Here is a 23,283-nt window from a genome sequence, read left to right as displayed (position 1 = left end):
GAAGTGCTGGCTGCACAGAGCCAAACACCTCGCCAATGTGTCAGTGGGGTCCAGCACCGCCAGCTGTTCCCCTGCTGTGTAGCCGGCAACGTGTCCTGCGACCGCCACGCAGACACAACAGACCCAAAGCTGCCGCCAGTGCAGGCTTCGGCCTACACTCCCCTCCCCCTGCTCCTGCTCCTCCTCCTCCTGCTGACCCTGGGCTCTAACAAACCGCCAGTTGGGGCCCAGATGTGCTAGCTGCACAGAGAAAAACACCAGCCAATGTGTCAGTGGGGTCCAGCACCGCCAGCTGTTCCTCTGCTGTGCAGCCGGCAACGTGTCCTGCAAAAGCCACGCAGACACAAGAACTGAAGTTGAAGGGAACCTGTCCCCCCTCCCCCAGGCGTTTTTACGTTATCCAGCCACCTTGTACAGCGGTAATGCTGCATGTGTGCAAGGTGGCTCAGAAACGTATTCTCCTCGCACATGTGGAACTGAAAACACGTCTGCAATGTGTCCTCTGTGTGACCATTTAACCGTCCCGGTGGTGTGACTTTCCTTTGTAATGACACGCTGCAACCCCCTTGGTAGCGCTGCCCGTCTTCTGGCATCATTGTTTGGCTGGCTGCGCCTCTGCGGCCGCCCTGACCCACACAACGCCCCTCGGTGTCTTATTTATTGGGACTGCGAGGGTGTGATTGATGGGCAGGATCAGTGCATCAGTTCGCCTGTCCCTCCTCTCCTTCCGCCTTCTTCGGACTGTGCGGCTTCATGGCCGTGGCATGCGATAAGGGATCAGATGACGCCGCACAGTCTGAAGCGGGTGTAAGGACCCGAGTGTGAGAGGCCAACATATGTGCTGCGCCAGGCCCTGAATCCCAGCCCCGCAGTGTTTTGACAATGTTAAGACACTGCGGGGCTGGGATTCATGGTCATCGCGAAACGCACCGGCCGACATTACATGATGTCAGAAGATGGGCAGCGCTAACAGCGCTAGGCCAGGGGATAACACGACAGCGCAGACTCCTGTACAGCAAATAACAACGCTCAGGAGGCTGCACCCAGCACCAAGGTGGGATTCTTGACATCTGTGCTGCGTCTCATTACAAAGGGAACTCGCGCCTCCAACACAGTTTGACTGTATAAAGGGCTAAATGTTATACGTGTTTCATTCAGCGTGTGCAAGGAGCGAAATTAAAAGAGCAACCTTTGACTTGTGCAGCACTACTGCTGCATAAGCTGTGGCTCTTCTACTTTCTAACCCCTGAGGGGGGGTTAAAGGTTACCTTTGAAATTGGTTCAAGTAGGCTTCGGCCTACACTCTGCTCCCCCTGCAGAGCCCGGGCTCCAACACCGCTAGTTGCTGTCCGGAAGTGCTGGCTGCACAGAGCCAAACACCTCGCCAATGTGTCAGTGGGGTCCAGCACCGCCAGCTGTTCCCCTGCTGTGTAGCCGGCAACGTGTCCTGCGACCGCCACGCAGACACAACAGACCCAAAGCTGCCGCCAGTGCAGGCTTCGGCCTACACTCCCCTCCCCCTGCTCCTGCTCCTCCTCCTGCTGACCCTGGGCTCTAACAAACCGCCAGTTGGGGCCCAGATGTGCTAGCTGCACAGAGAAAAACACCAGCCAATGTGTCAGTGGGGTCCAGCACCGCCAGCTGTTCCCCTGCTGTGCAGCCGGCAACGTGTCCTGCAAAAGCCACGCAGACACAAGAACTGAAATTGAAGGGAACCTGTCCCCCCTCCCCCAGGCGTTTTTACGTTATCCAGCCACCTTGTACAGCGGTAATGCTGCATGTGTGCAAGGTGGCTCAGAAACGTATTCTCCTCGCACATGTGGAACTGAAAACACGTCTGCAATGTGTCCTCTGTGTGACCATTTAACCGTCCCGGTGGTGTGACTTTCCTTTGTAATGACACGCTGCAACCCCCTTGGTAGCGCTGCCCGTCTTCTGGCATCATTGTTTGGCTGGCTGCGCCTCTGCGGCCGCCCTGACCCACACAACGCCCCTCGGTGTCTTATTTATTGGGACTGCGAGGGTGTGATTGATGGGCAGGATCAGTGCATCAGTTCGCCTGTCCCTCCTCTCCTTCCGCCTTCTTCGGACTGTGCGGCTTCATGGCCGTGGCATGCGATAAGGGATCAGATGACGCCGCACAGTCTGAAGCGGGTGTAAGGACCCGAGTGTGAGAGGCCAACATATGTGCTGCGCCAGGCCCTGAATCCCAGCCCCGCAGTGTTTTGACAATGTTAAGACACTGCGGGGCTGGGATTCATGGTCATCGCGAAACGCACCGGCCGACATTACATGATGTCAGAAGATGGGCAGCGCTAACAGCGCTAGGCCAGGGGATAACACGACAGCGCAGACTCCTGTACAGCAAATAACAACGCTCAGGAGGCTGCACCCAGCACCAAGGTGGGATTCTTGACATCTGTGCTGCGTCTCATTACAAAGGGAACTCGCGCCTCCAACACAGTTTGACTGTATAAAGGGCTAAATGTTATACGTGTTTCATTCAGCGTGTGCAAGGAGCGAAATTAAAAGAGCAACCTTTGACTTGTGCAGCACTACTGCTGCATAAGCTGTGGCTCATCTACTTTCTAACCCCTGAGGGGGGGTTAAAGGTTACCTTTGAAATTGGTTCAAGTAGGCTTCGGCCTACACTCTGCTCCCCCTGCAGAGCCCGGGCTCCAACACCGCTAGTTGCTGTCCGGAAGTGCTGGCTGCACAGAGCCAAACACCTCGCCAATGTGTCAGTGGGGTCCAGCACCGCCAGCTGTTCCCCTGCTGTGTAGCCGGCAACGTGTCCTGCGACCGCCACGCAGACACAACAGACCCAAAGCTGCCGCCAGTGCAGGCTTCGGCCTACACTCCCCTCCCCCTGCTCCTGCTCCTCCTCCTCCTGCTGACCCTGGGCTCTAACAAACCGCCAGTTGGGGCCCAGATGTGCTAGCTGCACAGAGAAAAACACCAGCCAATGTGTCAGTGGGGTCCAGCACCGCCAGCTGTTCCCCTGCTGTGCAGCCGGCAACGTGTCCTGAAAAAGCCACGCAGACACAAGAACTGAAGTTGAAGGGAACCTGTCCCCCCTCCCCCAGGCGTTTTTACGTTATCCAGCCACCTTGTACAGCGGTAATGCTGCATGTGTGCAAGGTGGCTCAGAAACGTATTCTCCTCGCACATGTGGAACTGAAAACACGTCTGCAATGTGTCCTCTGTGTGACCATTTAACCGTCCCGGTGGTGTGACTTTCCTTTGTAATGACACGCTGCAACCCCCTTGGTAGCGCTGCCCGTCTTCTGGCATCATTGTTTGGCTGGCTGCGCCTCTGCGGCCGCCCTGACCCACACAACGCCCCTCGGTGTCTTATTTATTGGGACTGCGAGGGTGTGATTGATGGGCAGGATCAGTGCATCAGTTCGCCTGTCCCTCCTCTCCTTCCGCCTTCTTCGGACTGTGCGGCTTCATGGCCGTGGCATGCGATAAGGGATCAGATGACGCCGCACAGTCTGAAGCGGGTGTAAGGACCCGAGTGTGAGAGGCCAACATATGTGCTGCGCCAGGCCCTGAATCCCAGCCCCGCAGTGTTTTGACAATGTTAAGACACTGCGGGGCTGGGATTCATGGTCATCGCGAAACGCACCGGCCGACATTACATGATGTCAGAAGATGGGCAGCGCTAACAGCGCTAGGCCAGGGGATAACACGACAGCGCAGACTCCTGTACAGCAAATAACAACGCTCAGGAGGCTGCACCCAGCACCAAGGTGGGATTCTTGACATCTGTGCTGCGTCTCATTACAAAGGGAACTCGCGCCTCCAACACAGTTTGACTGTATAAAGGGCTAAATGTTATACGTGTTTCATTCAGCGTGTGCAAGGAGCGAAATTAAAAGAGCAACCTTTGACTTGTGCAGCACTACTGCTGCATAAGCTGTGGCTCTTCTACTTTCTAACCCCTGAGGGGGGGTTAAAGGTTACCTTTGAAATTGGTTCAAGTAGGCTTCGGCCTACACTCTGCTCCCCCTGCAGAGCCCGGGCTCCAACACCGCTAGTTGCTGTCCGGAAGTGCTGGCTGCACAGAGCCAAACACCTCGCCAATGTGTCAGTGGGGTCCAGCACCGCCAGCTGTTCCCCTGCTGTGTAGCCGGCAACGTGTCCTGCGACCGCCACGCAGACACAACAGACCCAAAGCTGCCGCCAGTGCAGGCTTCGGCCTACACTCCCCTCCCCCTGCTCCTGCTCCTCCTCCTCCTGCTGACCCTGGGCTCTAACAAACCGCCAGTTGGGGCCCAGATGTGCTAGCTGCACAGAGAAAAACACCAGCCAATGTGTCAGTGGGGTCCAGCACCGCCAGCTGTTCCCCTGCTGTGCAGCCGGCAACGTGTCCTGCAAAAGCCACGCAGACACAAGAACTGAAATTGAAGGGAACCTGTCCCCCCTCCCCCAGGCGTTTTTACGTTATCCAGCCACCTTGTACAGCGGTAATGCTGCATGTGTGCAAGGTGGCTCAGAAACGTATTCTCCTCGCACATGTGGAACTGAAAACACGTCTGCAATGTGTCCTCTGTGTGACCATTTAACCGTCCCGGTGGTGTGACTTTCCTTTGTAATGACACGCTGCAACCCCCTTGGTAGCGCTGCCCGTCTTCTGGCATCATTGTTTGGCTTGCTGCGCCTCTGCGGCCGCCCTGACCCACACAACGCCCCTCGGTGTCTTATTTATTGGGACTGCGAGGGTGTGATTGATGGGCAGGATCAGTGCATCAGTTCGCCTGTCCCTCCTCTCCTTCCGCCTTCTTCGGACTGTGCGGCTTCATGGCCGTGGCATGCGATAAGGGATCAGATGACGCCGCACAGTCTGAAGCGGGTGTAAGGACCCGAGTGTGAGAGGCCAACATATGTGCTGCGCCAGGCCCTGAATCCCAGCCCCGCAGTGTTTTGACAATGTTAAGACACTGCGGGGCTGGGATTCATGGTCATCGCGAAACGCACCGGCCGACATTACATGATGTCAGAAGATGGGCAGCGCTAACAGCGCTAGGCCAGGGGATAACACGACAGCGCAGACTCCTGTACAGCAAATAACAACGCTCAGGAGGCTGCACCCAGCACCAAGGTGGGATTCTTGACATCTGTGCTGCGTCTCATTACAAAGGGAACTCGCGCCTCCAACACAGTTTGACTGTATAAAGGGCTAAATGTTATACGTGTTTCATTCAGCGTGTGCAAGGAGCGAAATTAAAAGAGCAACCTTTGACTTGTGCAGCACTACTGCTGCATAAGCTGTGTCTCTTCTACTTTCTAACCCCTGAGGGGGGGTTAAAGGTTACCTTTGAAATTGGTTCAAGTAGGCTTCGGCCTACACTCTGCTCCCCCTGCAGAGCCCGGGCTCCAACACCGCTAGTTGCTGTCCGGAAGTGCTGGCTGCACAGAGCCAAACACCTCGCCAATGTGTCAGTGGGGTCCAGCACCGCCAGCTGTTCCCCTGCTGTGTAGCCGGCAACGTGTCCTGCGACCGCCACGCAGACACAACAGACCCAAAGCTGCCGCCAGTGCAGGCTTCGGCCTACACTCCCCTCCCCCTGCTCCTGCTCCTCCTCCTCCTGCTGACCCTGGGCTCTAACAAACCGCCAGTTGGGGCCCAGATGTGCTAGCTGCACAGAGAAAAACACCAGCCAATGTGTCAGTGGGGTCCAGCACCGCCAGCTGTTCCCCTGCTGTGCAGCCGGCAACGTGTCCTGCAAAAGCCACGCAGACACTTGCTCTTGGACCTTCTGCTCCCCATCCTGGTTCCAGTACCGTCAGCTGGTTCCGGGCAGAGCCTTTGGCTTAGGTGCCTCCCTTTGGTATCCGAGTTCCACCAACGTCAGGTGGTCCTTGGTAGTGCTTTCAGGCACGGGTACCTCCTGCTTAGTAACCGGGTTCCAGTAACGTCAGCTGGTCCTCGGTAGTTCCATTGGCTCTTGGACCTTCGGCTACCCATCCGGGTTCCAGCACCGTCAGCTGGTTCTCGGCAGTGTCTTTTGCTCTTGTACCTTCTGCTCCCCATCCTGGTTCCAGTACCGTCAGCTGGTTCCGGGCAGAGCCTTTGGCTTAGGTGCCTCCCTCTGGGTATCTGAGTTCCACCAACGTCAGGTGGTCCTTGGTAGTGCTTTCAGCACAGGTACCTCCTGCTTAGTAACCGGGTTCCAGTAACGTCAGCTGGTCCTCGGTCGTTCCATTGGCTCTTGGACCTTCGGGTAGCCATCCGAGTTCCAGTTCCATCAGCTGGTTCTCGGCATTTTCTCAGCCTTCTTGTACCTTCTGCTACATTTCCAAGTTCAAGAGACTAAACACGATGACCCGGAAGACCACCCCTAAGATGACGACGACACCAGAGACGACAACCACCGTGATGACGACGACCCTGGAGACGATGACCCTGAAGACCACCCCGATGACGACGACCCCGGAGACCACCCCGATGACGACGACCCCGGAGACGACGACCCTGGAGACGACGACGACCTGGAAGACCGAGAAGCAGAAGAACAAGAGGCTGCAGAACAAAGAGCAGAAGGACATTAAGCATAACACAAAATATCAGAGCAAAAAATATTATGTAAATTATAAGCAGAAGAAGACTAAGCAGTGTATGGGGGTGAGTCCGTTCCTCCTCGTGGTGCCCCTGGATAAAGCCTGATGCTGCAGGCCAAACTGAACGCGGACAAATGTAACTGTTTTGTGACAGGCAGAACGGAAGGTGTAATCTTCAAACTTTTATAGATAACAACTACGGGAATGCCTGTCACAAATAAGAATATGATGAAGAAGTAGAATATGATGAAGATAATAGTAAACTAAAAACAATATGAACAATGTAACCCAAAAAATAATAGGTAGAAGATGAAGAAGAAGATGAATAAGGTGAAGAAGTTGATGTCAAAGAAGCTGATGATGAGGATAATTAAGAAGAAAGCGTGGGAGAAGTAAACAAAAAGGTGAAGGGCGTGGAAGCAGTGAAACATCAATATCTGACATTAAAAAAAAAATTAACATAGTCAAATTCTTTCTAACGCCGAACGTCATAAAAAAAAACGCAAAATCCTGCTATTCTATTACATTGGGCTAAACCTCTGTGCCTTTAATATCTCCGCCACGTCCCCCAATACATCCTACATTATTCTTAGTTGTTTTCCTTCATGTAGAATGAACCTACAAGTGTATAAAGGGTTTATTTTAATTCCGATATTTTCGTCCCATTGACTTGCATTGGGATCGGGTATCGGTATCGGATTAGATCCGATACTTTGACGGTATCGGCCGATACTTTCCGATACCGATACTTTCCGATATCGGAAGGTATCGCTCAACACTAGTGATTATCCCTCTGGAAAACATCTCAGAAAATAGAAACAAATTTCCAGGTCCCAGTAAAATGTAAAAATCTGATTTAAAGTCATCATCAATGGGAATCATGCACAGTTTAAGACTTTTACCTCTTTATAAGGCGGATTTGGAGTGCGTCCATTCCAAAAACATCCTGAAAATTAATCTGAAAATGCTGAAAACACTGAACAAATTAATTTCCACGTAAAAAAGACTTGCTGTTCATATTATCAGGCTTTTGGGCGTCTTTTAATCACATCAAGTTTCCAAAAATGCGAAGCGGTTAACTAAAATAAGCATATCATTCTTCAGGTGTTTTTCATTTAGAAGAGCTCCATACTTATAATACAATTCAATGGCAAGGTTAGGAAAACTCCTTCAATGTTCCTGAGAGACTTTTGGTGCATTTTGTGAGCTACAAAGAAAAGCCACAAAAACAGACTCAAAAGATGCCCAAAATAATTTTAGAGAAACACCACCAAAAATGCTTACAAACCGCTGTAGGAAATTCTGAAAAACACAAGAAAAGATGATTCAGGAAGAAAACGCCAACATTTCCTGAAGCCATTTCAACTTCAAATCCTTGTCAGTTTCATACACCTGGAAAAAGTGTTATGTGAACATTGACATAAATCATAGGGTATGGTTGCTTTGCGTGACACAGTTCGTAAGAGTGCTGTAACTTAAAGTCAATTTAAAGTTTCCGTAATCCTGCTTTAAAGGTAGATTTGGCCATAGAACTCAAAGTGATCACTCCATGGATGCTTGGAACATTCAAATCTTTGTTTTGCATGTTGATTTTAACTTTCTCTTTTTATCTTTTTATGTTAAACCTTTGGCACAGGAGAACTCAGTGTAAGTGCAAAAACTGAAACACATGTACAAAGAGCTGCCCAGGTTCCACTGAGATTTGAACTCAGATCGCTGGATTCAAAGTCCAGAGTGCTAACCATTACACCATGGAACCACACGCACAAAAAATAACTGGCTGCAGTTTTTTTGTGCTAAAAAGCACATATGAACTCATGAATCATGGTGAAAAAAGGCTCTAAAGCTGTAGTGCAAATCTACAATTAATACACAAAGGTAAATTAATATCTCCTAAACTTTATTTCCACAAGTGTGCCAAGAGTTCCATGATATCTCAACAATGACAGTTTTAAATGTTGATGAAAAGTGGCTAGTAAATAGAGTGTTGGATCTGTTACTTGGAAAAAGGGGAAGAAAAAAATAACTGCAAAACTTATACTGTTAGAAAGCTGTTCATCCAGAAGTGGCTAAAAAATTTTCATTGTGTGGTAAAAAGTTTTATCCAAGAGATAATTGAAGGTTGCTGTGAATAAAAGTGCATGTCTCAGTACATCTGCCAAAGCAGTGGTCTGTAACTGCTAGACAAAAGAGGGAGATGCACCACTTACCTGGTGGCACTCATGGCGCTTCTTTTAATTAGTGGCATGACGCACGTGGGATGTAGCGTCAGATCGGCGTATATAAAATGCATCCAAAAATAAAGTCAGTCTGGTTCTAGAAACCCTGCCCAAAGTTCGCATATCACCTTCATGTGGCATAAAACAGGACACACGCAAATTTATCTTCTCAGGTAATCAGTCAAAAAACTATATGAACATATTCGTAGTCGGCAGGATATGAACCTGCGCAGGGAAACCCCAATGGATTTCTAGTCCATCGCCTTAACCACTCGGCCACGACTACTTAGACGTTGATTTTTGATGAGAATCAAACACCTTTTCTTATAGCACCATGATCAAGATCAGTGATTATCCCTCTGGAAAACATCTCAGAAAATAGAAACAAATTTCCAGGTCCCAGTAAAATGTAAAAATCTGATTTAAAGTCATCATCAATGGGAATCATGCACAGTTTAAGACTTTTACCTCTTTATAAGGCGGATTTGGAGTGGGTCCATTCCAAAAACATCCTGAAAATTAATCTGAAAATGCTGAAAACACTGAACAAATTAATTTCCACGTAAAAAAGACTTGCTGTTCATATTATCAGGCTTTTGGGCGTCTTTTAATCACATCAAGTTTCCAAAAATGCGAAGCGGTTAACTAAAATAAGCATATCATTCTTCAGGTGTTTTTCATTTAGAAGAGCTCCATACTTATAATACAATTCAATGGCAAGGTTAGGAAAACTCCTTCAATGTTCCTGAGAGACTTTTGGTGCATTTTGTGAGCTACAAAGAAAAGCCACAAAAACAGACTCAAAAGATGCCCAAAATAATTTTAGAGAAACACCACCAAAAATGCTTACAAACCGCTGTAGGAAATTCTGAAAAACACAAGAAAAGATGATTCAGGAAGAAAACGCCAACATTTCCTGAAGCCATTTCAACTTCAAATCCTTGTCAGTTTCATACACCTGGAAAAAGTGTTATGTGAACATTGACATAAATCATAGGGTATGGTTGCTTTGCGTGACACAGTTCGTAAGAGTGCTGTAACTTAAAGTCAATTTAAAGTTTCCGTAATCCTGCTTTAAAGGTAGATTTGGCCATAGAACTCAAAGTGATCACTCCATGGATGCTTGGAACATTCAAATCTTTGTTTTGCATGTTGATTTTAACTTTCTCTTTTTATCTTTTTATGTTAAACCTTTGGCACAGGAGAACTCAGTGTAAGTGCAAAAACTGAAACACATGTACAAAGAGCTGCCCAGGTTCCACTGAGATTTGAACTCAGATCGCTGGATTCAAAGTCCATTGTGCTAACCATTACACCATGGAACCACACACACAAAAAATAACTGGCTGCAGTTTTTTTGTGCTAAAAAGCACATATGAACTCATGAATCATGGTGAAAAAAGGCTCTAAAGCTGTAGTGCAAATCTACAATTAATACACAAAGGTAAATTAATATCTCCTAAACTTTATTTCCACAAGTGTGCCAAGAGTTCCATGATATCTCAACAATGACAGTTTTAAATGTTGATGAAAAGTGGCTAGTAAATAGAGTGTTGGATCTGTTACTTGGAAAAAGGGGAAGAAAAAAATATCTGCAAAACTTATACTGTTAGAAAGCTGTTCATCCAGAAGTGGCTAAAAAATTTTCATTGTGTGGTAAAAAGTTTTATCCAAGAGATAATTGAAGGTTGCTGTGAATAAAAGTGCATGTCTCAGTACATCTGCCAAAGCAGTGGTCTGTAACTGCTAGACAAAAGAGGGAGATGCACCACTTACCTGGTGGCACTCATGGCGCTTCTTTTAATTAGTGGCATGACGCACGTGGGATGTAGCGTCAGATCGGCGTATATAAAATGCATCCAAAAATAAAGTCAGTCTGGTTCTAGAAACCCTGCCCAAAGTTCGCATATCACCTTCATGTGGCATAAAACAGGACACACGCAAATTTATCTTCTCAGGTAATCAGTCAAAAAACTATATGAACATATTCATAGTCGGCAGGATTTGAACCTGCGCAGGGAAACCCCAATGGATTTCTAGTCCATCGCCTTAACCACTCGGCCACGACTACTTAGACGTTGATTTTTGATGAGAATCAAACACCTTTTCTTATAGCACCATGATCAAGATCAGTGATTATCCCTCTGGAAAACATCTCAGAAAATAGAAACAAATTTCCAGGTCCCAGTAAAATGTAAAAATCTGATTTAAAGTCATCATCAATGGGAATCATGCACAGTTTAAGACTTTTACCTCTTTATAAGGCGGATTTGGAGTGGGTCCATTCCAAAAACATCCTGAAAATTAATCTGAAAATGCTGAAAACACTGAACAAATTAATTTCCACGTAAAAAAGACTTGCTGTTCATATTATCAGGCTTTTGGGCGTCTTTTAATCACATCAAGTTTCCAAAAATGCGAAGCGATTAACTAAAATAAGCATATCATTCTTCAGGTGTTTTTCATTTAGAAGAGCTCCATACTTATAATACAATTCAATGGCAAGGTTAGGAAAACTCCTTCAATGTTCCTGAGAGACTTTTGGTGCATTTTGTGAGCTACAAAGAAAAGCCACAAAAACAGACTCAAAAGATGCCCAAAATAATTTTAGAGAAACACCACCAAAAATGCTTACAAACCGCTGTAGGAAATTCTGAAAAACACAAGAAAAGATGATTCAGGAAGAAAACGCCAACATTTCCTGAAGCCATTTCAACTTCAAATCCTTGTCAGTTTCATACACCTGGAAAAAGTGTTATGTGAACATTGACATAAATCATAGGGTATGGTTGCTTTGCGTGACACAGTTCGTAAGAGTGCTGTAACTTAAAGTCAATTTAAAGTTTCCGTAATCCTGCTTTAAAGGTAGATTTGGCCATAGAACTCAAAGTGATCACTCCATGGATGCTTGGAACATTCAAATCTTTGTTTTGCATGTTGATTTTAACTTTCTCTTTTTATCTTTTTATGTTAAACCTTTGGCACAGGAGAACTCAGTGTAAGTGCAAAAACTGAAACACATGTACAAAGAGCTGCCCAGGTTCCACTGAGATTTGAACTCAGATCGCTGGATTCAAAGTCCATTGTGCTAACCATTACACCATGGAACCACACACACAAAAAATAACTGGCTGCAGTTTTTTTGTGCTAAAAAGCACATATGAACTCATGAATCATGGTGAAAAAAGGCTCTAAAGCTGTAGTGCAAATCTACAATTAATACACAAAGGTAAATTAATATCTCCTAAACTTTATTTCCACAAGTGTGCCAAGAGTTCCATGATATCTCAACAATGACAGTTTTAAATGTTGATGAAAAGTGGCTAGTAAATAGAGTGTTGGATCTGTTACTTGGAAAAAGGGGAAGAAAAAAATATCTGCAAAACTTATACTGTTAGAAAGCTGTTCATCCAGAAGTGGCTAAAAAATTTTCATTGTGTGGTAAAAAGTTTTATCCAAGAGATAATTGAAGGTTGCTGTGAATAAAAGTGCATGTCTCAGTACATCTGCCAAAGCAGTGGTCTGTAACTGCTAGACAAAAGAGGGAGATGCACCACTTACCTGGTGGCACTCATGGCGCTTCTTTTAATTAGTGGCATGACGCACGTGGGATGTAGCGTCAGATCGGCGTATATAAAATGCATCCAAAAATAAAGTCAGTCTGGTTCTAGAAACCCTGCCCAAAGTTCGCATATCACCTTCATGTGGCATAAAACAGGACACACGCAAATTTATCTTCTCAGGTAATCAGTCAAAAAACTATATGAACATATTCATAGTCGGCAGGATTTGAACCTGCGCAGGGAAACCCCAATGGATTTCTAGTCCATCGCCTTAACCACTCGGCCACGACTACTTAGACGTTGATTTTTGATGAGAATCAAACACCTTTTCTTATAGCACCATGATCAAGATCAGTGATTATCCCTCTGGAAAACATCTCAGAAAATAGAAACAAATTTCCAGGTCCCAGTAAAATGTAAAAATCTGATTTAAAGTCATCATCAATGGGAATCATGCACAGTTTAAGACTTTTACCTCTTTATAAGGCGGATTTGGAGTGGGTCCATTCCAAAAACATCCTGAAAATTAATCTGAAAATGCTGAAAACACTGAACAAATTAATTTCCACGTAAAAAAGACTTGCTGTTCATATTATCAGGCTTTTGGGCGTCTTTTAATCACATCAAGTTTCCAAAAATGCGAAGCGATTAACTAAAATAAGCATATCATTCTTCAGGTGTTTTTCATTTAGAAGAGCTCCATACTTATAATACAATTCAATGGCAAGGTTAGGAAAACTCCTTCAATGTTCCTGAGAGACTTTTGGTGCATTTTGTGAGCTACAAAGAAAAGCCACAAAAACAGACTCAAAAGATGCCCAAAATAATTTTAGAGAAACACCACCAAAAATGCTTACAAACCGCTGTAGGAAATTCTGAAAAACACAAGAAAAGATGATTCAGGAAGAAAACGCCAACATTTCCTGAAGCCATTTCAACTTCAAATCCTTGTCAGTTTCATACACCTGGAAAAAGTGTTATGTGAACATTGACATAAATCATAGGGTATGGTTGCTTTGCGTGACACAGTTCGTAAGAGTGCTGTAACTTAAAGTCAATTTAAAGTTTCCGTAATCCTGCTTTAAAGGTAGATTTGGCCATAGAACTCAAAGTGATCACTCCATGGATGCTTGGAACATTCAAATCTTTGTTTTGCATGTTGATTTTAACTTTCTCTTTTTATCTTTTTATGTTAAACCTTTGGCACAGGAGAACTCAGTGTAAGTGCAAAAACTGAAACACATGTACAAAGAGCTGCCCAGGTTCCACTGAGATTTGAACTCAGATCGCTGGATTCAAAGTCCAGAGTGCTAACCATTACACCATGGAACCACACGCACAAAAAATAACTGGCTGCAGTTTTTTTGTGCTAAAAAGCACATATGAACTCATGAATCATGGTGAAAAAAGGCTCTAAAGCTGTAGTGCAAATCTACAATTAATACACAAAGGTAAATTAATATCTCCTAAACTTTATTTCCACAAGTGTGCCAAGAGTTCCATGATATCTCAACAATGACAGTTTTAAATGTTGATGAAAAGTGGCTAGTAAATAGAGTGTTGGATCTGTTACTTGGAAAAAAGGTAAGAAAAAAATAACTGCAAAACTTATACTGTTAGAAAGCTGTTCATCCAGAAGTGGCTAAAAAATTTTCATTGTGTGGTAAAAAGTTTTATCCAAGAGATAATTGAAGGTTGCTGTGAATAAAAGTGCATGTCTCAGTACATCTGCCAAAGCAGTGGTCTGTAACTGCTAGACAAAAGAGGGAGATGCACCACTTACCTGGTGGCACTCATGGCGCTTCTTTTAATTAGTGGCATGACGCACGTGGGATGTAGCGTCAGATCGGCTTATATAAAATGCATCCAAAAATAAAGTCAGTCTGGTTCTAGAAACCCTGCCCAAAGTTCGCATATCACCTTCATGTGGCATAAAACAGGACACACGCAAATTTATCTTCTCAGGTAATCAGTCAAAAAACTATATGAACATATTCGTAGTCAGCAGGATTTGAACCTGCGCAGGGAAACCCCAATGGATTTCTAGTCCATCGCCTTAACCACTCGGCCACGACTACTTAGACGTCGATTTTTGATGAGAATCAAACACCTTTTCTTATAGCACCATGATCAAGATCAGTGATTATCCCTCTGGAAAACATCTCAGAAAATAGAAACAAATTTCCAGGTCCCAGTAAAATGTAAAAATCTGAATTAAAGTCATCATCAATGGGAATCATGCACAGTTTAAGACTTTTACCTCTTTATAAGGCGGATTTGGAGTGGGTCCATTCCAAAAACATCCTGAAAATTAATCTGAAAATGCTGAAAACACTGAACAAATTAATTTCCACGTAAAAAAGACTTGCTGTTTATATTATCAGGCTTTTGGGCGTCTTTTAACCACATCAAGTTTCCAAAAATGCCAAGCGGTTAACTAAAATAAGCATATCATTCTTCAGGTGTTTTTCATTTAGAAGAGCTCCATACTTATAATACAATTCAATGGCAAGGTTAGGAAAACTCCTTCAATGTTCCTGAGAGACTTTTGGTGCATTTTGTGAGCTACAAAGAAAAGCCACAAAAACAGACTCAAAAGATGCCCAAAATAATTTTAGAGAAACACCACCAAAAATGCTTACAAACCGCTGTAGGAAATTCTGAAAAACACAAGAAAAGATGATTCAGGAAGAAAACGCCAACATTTCCTGAAGCCATTTCAACTTCAAATCCTTGTCAGTTTCATACACCTGGAAAAAGTGTTATGTGAACATTGACATAAATCATAGGGTATGGTTGCTTTGCGTGACACAGTTCGTAAGAGTGCTGTAACTTAAAGTCAATTTAAAGTTTCCGTAATCCTGCTTTAAAGGTAGATTTGGCCATAGAACTCAAAGTGATCACTCCATGGATGCTTGGAACATTCAAATCTTTGTTTTGCATGTTGATTTTAACTTTCTCTTTTTATCTTTTTATGTTAAACCTTTGGCACAGGAGAACTCAGTGTAAGTGCAAAAACTGAAACACATGTACAAAGAGCTGCCCAGGTTCCACTGAGATTTGAACTCAGATCGCTGGATTCAGAGTCCAGAGTGCTAACCATTACACCATGGAACCACACGCACAAAAAATAACTGGCTGCAGTTTTTTTGTGCTAAAAAGCACATATGAACTCATGAATCATGGTGAAAAAAGGCTCTAAAGCTGTAGTGCAAATCTACAATTAATACACAAAGGTAAATTAATATCTCCTAAACTTTATTTCCACAAGTGTGCCAAGAGTTCCATGATATCTCAACAATGACAGTTTTAAATGTTGATGAAAAGTGGCTAGTAAATAGAGTGTTGGATCTGTTACTTGGAAAAAAGGTAAGAAAAAAATAACTGCAAAACTTATACTGTTAGAAAGCTGTTCATCCAGAAGTGGCTAAAAAATTTTCATTGTGTGGTAAAAAGTTTTATCCAAGAGATAATTGAAGGTTGCTGTGAATAAAAGTGCATGTCTCAGTACATCTGCCAAAGCAGTGGTCTGTAACTGCTAGACAAAAGAGGGAGATGCACCACTTACCTGGTGGCACTCATGGCGCTTCTTTTAATTAGTGGCATGACGCACGTGGGATGTAGCGTCAGATCGGCTTATATAAAATGCATCCAAAAATAAAGTCAGTCTGGTTCTAGAAACCCTGCCCAAAGTTCGCATATCACCTTCATGTGGCATAAAACAGGACACACGCAAATTTATCTTCTCAGGTAATCAGTCAAAAAACTATATGAACATATTCGTAGTCAGCAGGATTTGAACCTGCGCAGGGAAACCCCAATGGATTTCTAGTCCATCGCCTTAACCACTCGGCCACGACTACTTAGACGTCGATTTTTGATGAGAATCAAACACCTTTTCTTATAGCACCATGATCAAGATCAGTGATTATCCCTCTGGAAAACATCTCAGAAAATAGAAACAAATTTCCAGGTCCCAGTAAAATGTAAAAATCTGAATTAAAGTCATCATCAATGGGAATCATGCACAGTTTAAGACTTTTACCTCTTTATAAGGCGGATTTGGAGTGGGTCCATTCCAAAAACATCCTGAAAATTAATCTGAAAATGCTGAAAACACTGAACAAATTAATTTCCACGTAAAAAAGACTTGCTGTTTATATTATCAGGCTTTTGGGCGTCTTTTAACCACATCAAGTTTCCAAAAATGCCAAGCGGTTAACTAAAATAAGCATATCATTCTTCAGGTGTTTTTCATTTAGAAGAGCTCCATACTTATAATACAATTCAATGGCAAGGTTAGGAAAACTCCTTCAATGTTCCTGAGAGACTTTTGGTGCATTTTGTGAGCTACAAAGAAAAGCCACAAAAACAGACTCAAAAGATGCCCAAAATAATTTTAGAGAAACACCACCAAAAATGCTTACAAACCGCTGTAGGAAATTCTGAAAAACACAAGAAAAGATGATTCAGGAAGAAAACGCCAACATTTCCTGAAGCCATTTCAACTTCAAATCCTTGTCAGTTTCATACACCTGGAAAAAGTGTTATGTGAACATTGACATAAATCATAGGGTATGGTTGCTTTGCGTGACACAGTTCGTAAGAGTGCTGTAACTTAAAGTCAATTTAAAGTTTCCGTAATCCTGCTTTAAAGGTAGATTTGGCCATAGAACTCAAAGTGATCACTCCATGGATGCTTGGAACATTCAAATCTTTGTTTTGCATGTTGATTTTAACTTTCTCTTTTTATCTTTTTATGTTAAACCTTTGGCACAGGAGAACTCAGTGTAAGTGCAAAAACTGAAACACATGTACAAAGAGCTGCCCAGGTTCCACTGAGATTTGAACTCAGATCGCTGGATTCAGAGTCCAGAGTGCTAACCATTACACCATGGAACCACACGCACAAAAAATAACTGGCTGCAGTTTTTTTGTGCTAAAAAGCACATATGAACTCATGAATCATGGTGAAAAAAGGCTCTAAAGCTGTAGTGCAAATCTACAATTAATACACAAAGGTAAATTAATATCTCCTAAACTTTATTTCCACAAGTGTGCCAAGAGTTCCATGATATCTCAACAATGACAGTTTTAAATGTTGATGAAAAGTGGCTAGTAAATAGAGTGTTGGATCTATTACTTGGAAAAAAGGTAAGAAAAAAATAACTGCAAAACTTATACTGTTAGAAAGCTGTTCATCCAGAAGTGGCTAAAAAATTTTCATTGTGTGGTAAAAAGTTTTATCCAAGAGATAATTGAAGGTTGCTGTGAATAAAAGTGCATGTCTCAGTACATCTGCCAAAGCAGTGGTCTGTAACTGCTAGACAAAAGAGGGAGATGCACCACTTACCTGGTGGCACTCATGGCGCTTCTTTTAATTAGTGGCATGACGCACGTGGGATGTAGCGTCAGATCGGCTTATATAAAATGCATCCAAAAATCAAGTCAGTCTGGTTCTAGAAACCCTGCCCAAAGTTCGCATATCACCTTCATGTGGCATAAAACAGGACACACGCAAATTTATCTTCTCAGGTAATCAGTCAAAAAACTATATGAACATATTCGTAGTCGGCAGGATTTGAACCTGCGCAGGGAAACCCCAATGGATTTCTAGTCCATCGCCTTAACCACTCGGCCACGACTACTTAGACGTTGATTTTTGATGAGAATCAAACACCTTTTCTTATAGCACCATGATCAAGATCAGTGATTATCCCTCTGGAAAACATCTCAGAAAATAGAAACAAATTTCCAGGTCCCAGTAAAATGTAAAAATCTGATTTAAAGTCATCATCAATGGGAATCATGCACAGTTTAAGACTTACCTCTTTATAAGGCGGATTTGGAGTGGGTCCATTCCAAAAACATCCTGAAAATTAATCTGAAAATGCTGAAAACACTGAACAAATTAATTTCCACGTAAAAAAGACTTGCTGTTCATATTATCAGGCTTTTGGGCGTCTTTTAACCACATCAAGTTTCAAAAAATGCCAAGCGGTTAACTAAAATAAGCATATCATTCTTCAGGTGTTTTTCATTTAGAAGAGCTCCATACTTATAATACAATTCAATGGCAAGGTTAGGAAAACTCCTTCAATGTTCCTGAGAGACTTTTGGTGCATTTTGTGAGCTACAAAGAAAAGCCACAAAAACAGACTCAAAAGATGCCCAAAATAATTTTAGAGAAACACCACCAAAAATGCTTACAAACCGCTGTAGGAAATTCTGAAAAACACAAGAAAAGATGATTCAGGAAGAAAACGCCAACATTTCCTGAAGTCATTTCAACTTCAAATCCTTGTCAGTTTCATACACCTGGAAAAAGTGTTATGTGAACATTGACATAAATCATAGGGTATGGTTGCTTTGCGTGACACAGTTCGTAAGAGTGCTGTAACTTAAAGTCAATTTAAAGTTTCCGTAATCCTGCTTTAAAGGTAGATTTGGCCATAGAACTCAAAGTGATCACTCCATGGATGCTTGGAACATTCAAATCTTTGTTTTGCATGTTGATTTTAACTTTCTCTTTTTATCTTTTTATGTTAAACCTTTGGCACAGGAGAACTCAGTGTAAGTGCAAAAACTGAAACACATGTACAAAGAGCTGCCCAGGTTCCACTGAGATTTGAACTCAGATCGCTGGATTCAAATTCCAGAGTGCTAACCATTACACCATGGAACCACACACACAAAAAATAACTGGCTGCAGTTTTTTTGTGCTAAAAAGCACATATGAACTCATGAATCATGGTGAAAAAAGGCTCTAAAGCTGTAGTGCAAATCTACAATTAATACACAAAGGTAAATTAATATCTCCTAAACTTTATTTCCACAAGTGTGCCAAGAGTTCCATGATATCTCAACAATGACAGTTTTAAATGTTGATGAAAAGTGGCTAGTAAATAGAGTGTTGGATCTGTTACTTGGAAAAAAGGTAAGAAAAAAATAACTGCAAAACTTATACTGTTAGAAAGCTGTTCATCCAGAAGTGGCTAAAAAATTTTCATTGTGTGGTAAAAAGTTTTATCCAAGAGATAATTGAAGGTTGCTGTGAATAAAAGTGCATGTCTCAGTACATCTGCCAAAGCAGTGGTCTGTAACTGCTAGACAAAAGAGGGAGATGCACCACTTACCTGGTGGCACTCATGGCGCTTCTTTTAATTAGTGGCATGACACACGTGGGATGTAGCGTCAGATCGGCTTATATAAAATGCATCCAAAAATAAAGTCAGTCTGGTTCTAGAAACCCTGCCCAAAGTTCGCATATCACCTTCATGTGGCATAAAACAGGACACACGCAAATTTATCTTCTCAGGTAATCAGTCAAAAAACTATATGAACATATTCGTAGTCAGCAGGATTTGAACCTGCGCGGGGAAACCCCAATGGATTTCTAGTCCATCGCCTTAACCACTCGGCCACGACTACTTAGACGTTGATTTTTGATGAGAATCAAACACCTTTTCTTATAGCACCATGATCAAGATCAGTGATTATCCCTCTGGAAAACATCTCAGAAAATAGAAACAAATTTCCAGGTCCCAGTAAAATGTAAAAATCTGATTTAAAGTCATCATCAATGGGAATCATGCACAGTTTAAGACTTTTACCTCTTTATAAGGCGGATTTGGAGTGGGTCCATTCCAAAAACATCCTGAAAATTAATCTGAAAATGCTGAAAACACTGAACAAATTAATTTCCACGTAAAAAAGACTTGCTGTTTATATTATCAGGCTTTTGGGCGTCTTTTAACCACATCAAGTTTCCAAAAATGCCAAGCGGTTAACTAAAATAAGCATATCATTCTTCAGGTGTTTTTCATTTAGAAGAGCTCCATACTTATAATACAATTCAATGGCAAGGTTAGGAAAACTCCTTCAATGTTCCTGAGAGACTTTTGGTGCATTTTGTGAGCTACAAAGAAAAGCCACAAAAACAGACTCAAAAGATGCCCAAAATAATTTTAGAGAAACACCACCAAAAATGCTTACAAACCGCTGTAGGAAATTCTGAAAAACACAAGAAAAGATGATTCAGGAAGAAAACGCCAACATTTCCTGAAGCCATTTCAACTTCAAATCCTTGTCAGTTTCATACACCTGGAAAAAGTGTTATGTGAACATTGACATAAATCATAGGGTATGGTTGCTTTGCGTGACACAGTTCGTAAGAGTGCTGTAACTTAAAGTCAATTTAAAGTTTCCGTAATCCTGCTTTAAAGGTAGATTTGGCCATAGAACTCAAAGTGATCACTCCATGGATGCTTGGAACATTCAAATCTTTGTTTTGCATGTTGATTTTAACTTTCTCTTTTTATCTTTTTATGTTAAACCTTTGGCACAGGAGAACTCAGTGTAAGTGCAAAAACTGAAACACATGTACAAAGAGCTGCCCAGGTTCCACTGAGATTTGAACTCAGATCGCTGGATTCAGAGTCCAGAGTGCTAACCATTACACCATGGAACCACACGCACAAAAAATAACTGGCTGCAGTTTTTTTGTGCTAAAAAGCACATATGAACTCATGAATCATGGTGAAAAAAGGCTCTAAAGCTGTAGTGCAAATCTACAATTAATACACAAAGGTAAATTAATATCTCCTAAACTTTATTTCCACAAGTGTGCCAAGAGTTCCATGATATCTCAACAATGACAGTTTTAAATGTTGATGAAAAGTGGCTAGTAAATAGAGTGTTGGATCTATTACTTGGAAAAAAGGTAAGAAAAAAATAACTGCAAAACTTATACTGTTAGAAAGCTGTTCATCCAGAAGTGGCTAAAAAATTTTCATTGTGTGGTAAAAAGTTTTATCCAAGAGATAATTGAAGGTTGCTGTGAATAAAAGTGCATGTCTCAGTACATCTGCCAAAGCAGTGGTCTGTAACTGCTAGACAAAAGAGGGAGATGCACCACTTACCTGGTGGCACTCATGGCGCTTCTTTTAATTAGTGGCATGACGCACGTGGGATGTAGCGTCAGATCGGCTTATATAAAATGCATCCAAAAATCAAGTCAGTCTGGTTCTAGAAACCCTGCCCAAAGTTCGCATATCACCTTCATGTGGCATAAAACAGGACACACGCAAATTTATCTTCTCAGGTAATCAGTCAAAAAACTATATGAACATATTCGTAGTCGGCAGGATTTGAACCTGCGCAGGGAAACCCCAATGGATTTCTAGTCCATCGCCTTAACCACTCGGCCACGACTACTTAGACGTTGATTTTTGATGAGAATCAAACACCTTTTCTTATAGCACCATGATCAAGATCAGTGATTATCCCTCTGGAAAACATCTCAGAAAATAGAAACAAATTTCCAGGTCCCAGTAAAATGTAAAAATCTGATTTAAAGTCATCATCAATGGGAATCATGCACAGTTTAAGACTTACCTCTTTATAAGGCGGATTTGGAGTGGGTCCATTCCAAAAACATCCTGAAAATTAATCTGAAAATGCTGAAAACACTGAACAAATTAATTTCCACGTAAAAAAGACTTGCTGTTCATATTATCAGGCTTTTGGGCGTCTTTTAACCACATCAAGTTTCAAAAAATGCCAAGCGGTTAACTAAAATAAGCATATCATTCTTCAGGTGTTTTTCATTTAGAAGAGCTCCATACTTATAATACAATTCAATGGCAAGGTTAGGAAAACTCCTTCAATGTTCCTGAGAGACTTTTGGTGCATTTTGTGAGCTACAAAGAAAAGCCACAAAAACAGACTCAAAAGATGCCCAAAATAATTTTAGAGAAACACCACCAAAAATGCTTACAAACCGCTGTAGGAAATTCTGAAAAACACAAGAAAAGATGATTCAGGAAGAAAACGCCAACATTTCCTGAAGTCATTTCAACTTCAAATCCTTGTCAGTTTCATACACCTGGAAAAAGTGTTATGTGAACATTGACATAAATCATAGGGTATGGTTGCTTTGCGTGACACAGTTCGTAAGAGTGCTGTAACTTAAAGTCAATTTAAAGTTTCCGTAATCCTGCTTTAAAGGTAGATTTGGCCATAGAACTCAAAGTGATCACTCCATGGATGCTTGGAACATTCAAATCTTTGTTTTGCATGTTGATTTTAACTTTCTCTTTTTATCTTTTTATGTTAAACCTTTGGCACAGGAGAACTCAGTGTAAGTGCAAAAACTGAAACACATGTACAAAGAGCTGCCCAGGTTCCACTGAGATTTGAACTCAGATCGCTGGATTCAAATTCCAGAGTGCTAACCATTACACCATGGAACCACACGCACAAAAAATAACTGGCTGCAGTTTTTTTGTGCTAAAAAGCACATATGAACTCATGAATCATGGTGAAAAAAGGCTCTAAAGCTGTAGTGCAAATCTACAATTAATACACAAAGGTAAATTAATATCTCCTAAACTTTATTTCCACAAGTGTGCCAAGAGTTCCATGATATCTCAACAATGACAGTTTTAAATGTTGATGAAAAGTGGCTAGTAAATAGAGTGTTGGATCTGTTACTTGGAAAAAAGGTAAGAAAAAAATAACTGCAAAACTTATACTGTTAGAAAGCTGTTCATCCAGAAGTGGCTAAAAAATTTTCATTGTGTGGTAAAAAGTTTTATCCAAGAGATAATTGAAGGTTGCTGTGAATAAAAGTGCATGTCTCAGTACATCTGCCAAAGCAGTGGTCTGTAACTGCTAGACAAAAGAGGGAGATGCACCACTTACCTGGTGGCACTCATGGCGCTTCTTTTAATTAGTGGCATGACACACGTGGGATGTAGCGTCAGATCGGCTTATATAAAATGCATCCAAAAATAAAGTCAGTCTGGTTCTAGAAACCCTGCCCAAAGTTCGCATATCACCTTCATGTGGCATAAAACAGGACACACGCAAATTTATCTTCTCAGGTAATCAGTCAAAAAACTATATGAACATATTCGTAGTCAGCAGGATTT

At 42.5% G+C, this 23,283-nt stretch overlaps 17 non-coding genes across 17 annotated transcripts in view; all 17 read right to left on the bottom strand.

Moving 5' to 3' along the window:
- Positions 1-8,254: 8,254 nt before the first annotated feature.
- On the bottom strand, positions 8,255-8,326 carry TRNAQ-UUG (transfer RNA glutamine (anticodon UUG)). The gene has a single exon. It is a non-coding gene; the product is annotated as a tRNA-Gln (tRNA).
- Positions 8,327-10,039: 1,713 nt separating this feature from the next.
- TRNAQ-UUG (transfer RNA glutamine (anticodon UUG)) lies at positions 10,040-10,111 on the bottom strand. Its single transcript has one exon. It is a non-coding gene; the product is annotated as a tRNA-Gln (tRNA).
- Positions 10,112-10,775: 664 nt separating this feature from the next.
- Positions 10,776-10,857, bottom strand: TRNAS-AGA (transfer RNA serine (anticodon AGA)). Its single transcript has one exon. It is a non-coding gene; the product is annotated as a tRNA-Ser (tRNA).
- A 967-nt stretch (positions 10,858-11,824) lies between these two features.
- Positions 11,825-11,896, bottom strand: TRNAQ-UUG (transfer RNA glutamine (anticodon UUG)). The gene has a single exon. It is a non-coding gene; the product is annotated as a tRNA-Gln (tRNA).
- Positions 11,897-12,560: 664 nt separating this feature from the next.
- On the bottom strand, positions 12,561-12,642 carry TRNAS-AGA (transfer RNA serine (anticodon AGA)). The gene has a single exon. It is a non-coding gene; the product is annotated as a tRNA-Ser (tRNA).
- A 967-nt stretch (positions 12,643-13,609) lies between these two features.
- Positions 13,610-13,681, bottom strand: TRNAQ-UUG (transfer RNA glutamine (anticodon UUG)). Its single transcript has one exon. It is a non-coding gene; the product is annotated as a tRNA-Gln (tRNA).
- Positions 13,682-14,345: 664 nt separating this feature from the next.
- TRNAS-AGA (transfer RNA serine (anticodon AGA)) lies at positions 14,346-14,427 on the bottom strand. Its single transcript has one exon. It is a non-coding gene; the product is annotated as a tRNA-Ser (tRNA).
- A 967-nt stretch (positions 14,428-15,394) lies between these two features.
- TRNAQ-CUG (transfer RNA glutamine (anticodon CUG)) lies at positions 15,395-15,466 on the bottom strand. Its single transcript has one exon. It is a non-coding gene; the product is annotated as a tRNA-Gln (tRNA).
- Positions 15,467-16,130: 664 nt separating this feature from the next.
- On the bottom strand, positions 16,131-16,212 carry TRNAS-AGA (transfer RNA serine (anticodon AGA)). The gene has a single exon. It is a non-coding gene; the product is annotated as a tRNA-Ser (tRNA).
- Positions 16,213-17,179: 967 nt separating this feature from the next.
- Positions 17,180-17,251, bottom strand: TRNAQ-CUG (transfer RNA glutamine (anticodon CUG)). The gene has a single exon. It is a non-coding gene; the product is annotated as a tRNA-Gln (tRNA).
- Positions 17,252-17,915: 664 nt separating this feature from the next.
- Positions 17,916-17,997, bottom strand: TRNAS-AGA (transfer RNA serine (anticodon AGA)). The gene has a single exon. It is a non-coding gene; the product is annotated as a tRNA-Ser (tRNA).
- Positions 17,998-18,962: 965 nt separating this feature from the next.
- Positions 18,963-19,034, bottom strand: TRNAQ-UUG (transfer RNA glutamine (anticodon UUG)). Its single transcript has one exon. It is a non-coding gene; the product is annotated as a tRNA-Gln (tRNA).
- A 664-nt stretch (positions 19,035-19,698) lies between these two features.
- On the bottom strand, positions 19,699-19,780 carry TRNAS-AGA (transfer RNA serine (anticodon AGA)). The gene has a single exon. It is a non-coding gene; the product is annotated as a tRNA-Ser (tRNA).
- A 967-nt stretch (positions 19,781-20,747) lies between these two features.
- TRNAQ-CUG (transfer RNA glutamine (anticodon CUG)) lies at positions 20,748-20,819 on the bottom strand. Its single transcript has one exon. It is a non-coding gene; the product is annotated as a tRNA-Gln (tRNA).
- A 664-nt stretch (positions 20,820-21,483) lies between these two features.
- Positions 21,484-21,565, bottom strand: TRNAS-AGA (transfer RNA serine (anticodon AGA)). The gene has a single exon. It is a non-coding gene; the product is annotated as a tRNA-Ser (tRNA).
- A 965-nt stretch (positions 21,566-22,530) lies between these two features.
- Positions 22,531-22,602, bottom strand: TRNAQ-UUG (transfer RNA glutamine (anticodon UUG)). The gene has a single exon. It is a non-coding gene; the product is annotated as a tRNA-Gln (tRNA).
- Positions 22,603-23,266: 664 nt separating this feature from the next.
- TRNAS-AGA (transfer RNA serine (anticodon AGA)) overlaps positions 23,267-23,283 on the bottom strand; it is an 82-nt gene continuing 65 nt past the window's right edge. The window contains exon 1 of the tRNA in view: positions 23,267-23,283. This exon is cut by the window's right edge and continues 65 nt beyond it. This is a non-coding gene — a tRNA (tRNA-Ser).

The sequence above is a fragment of the Ranitomeya variabilis genome, chromosome 2 (genome assembly GCF_051348905.1).
Source record: "Ranitomeya variabilis isolate aRanVar5 chromosome 2, aRanVar5.hap1, whole genome shotgun sequence".
NCBI classification, from domain to species: domain Eukaryota; kingdom Metazoa; phylum Chordata; class Amphibia; order Anura; family Dendrobatidae; genus Ranitomeya; species Ranitomeya variabilis.
This window is presented reverse-complemented; position numbering and strand designations above follow the sequence as displayed.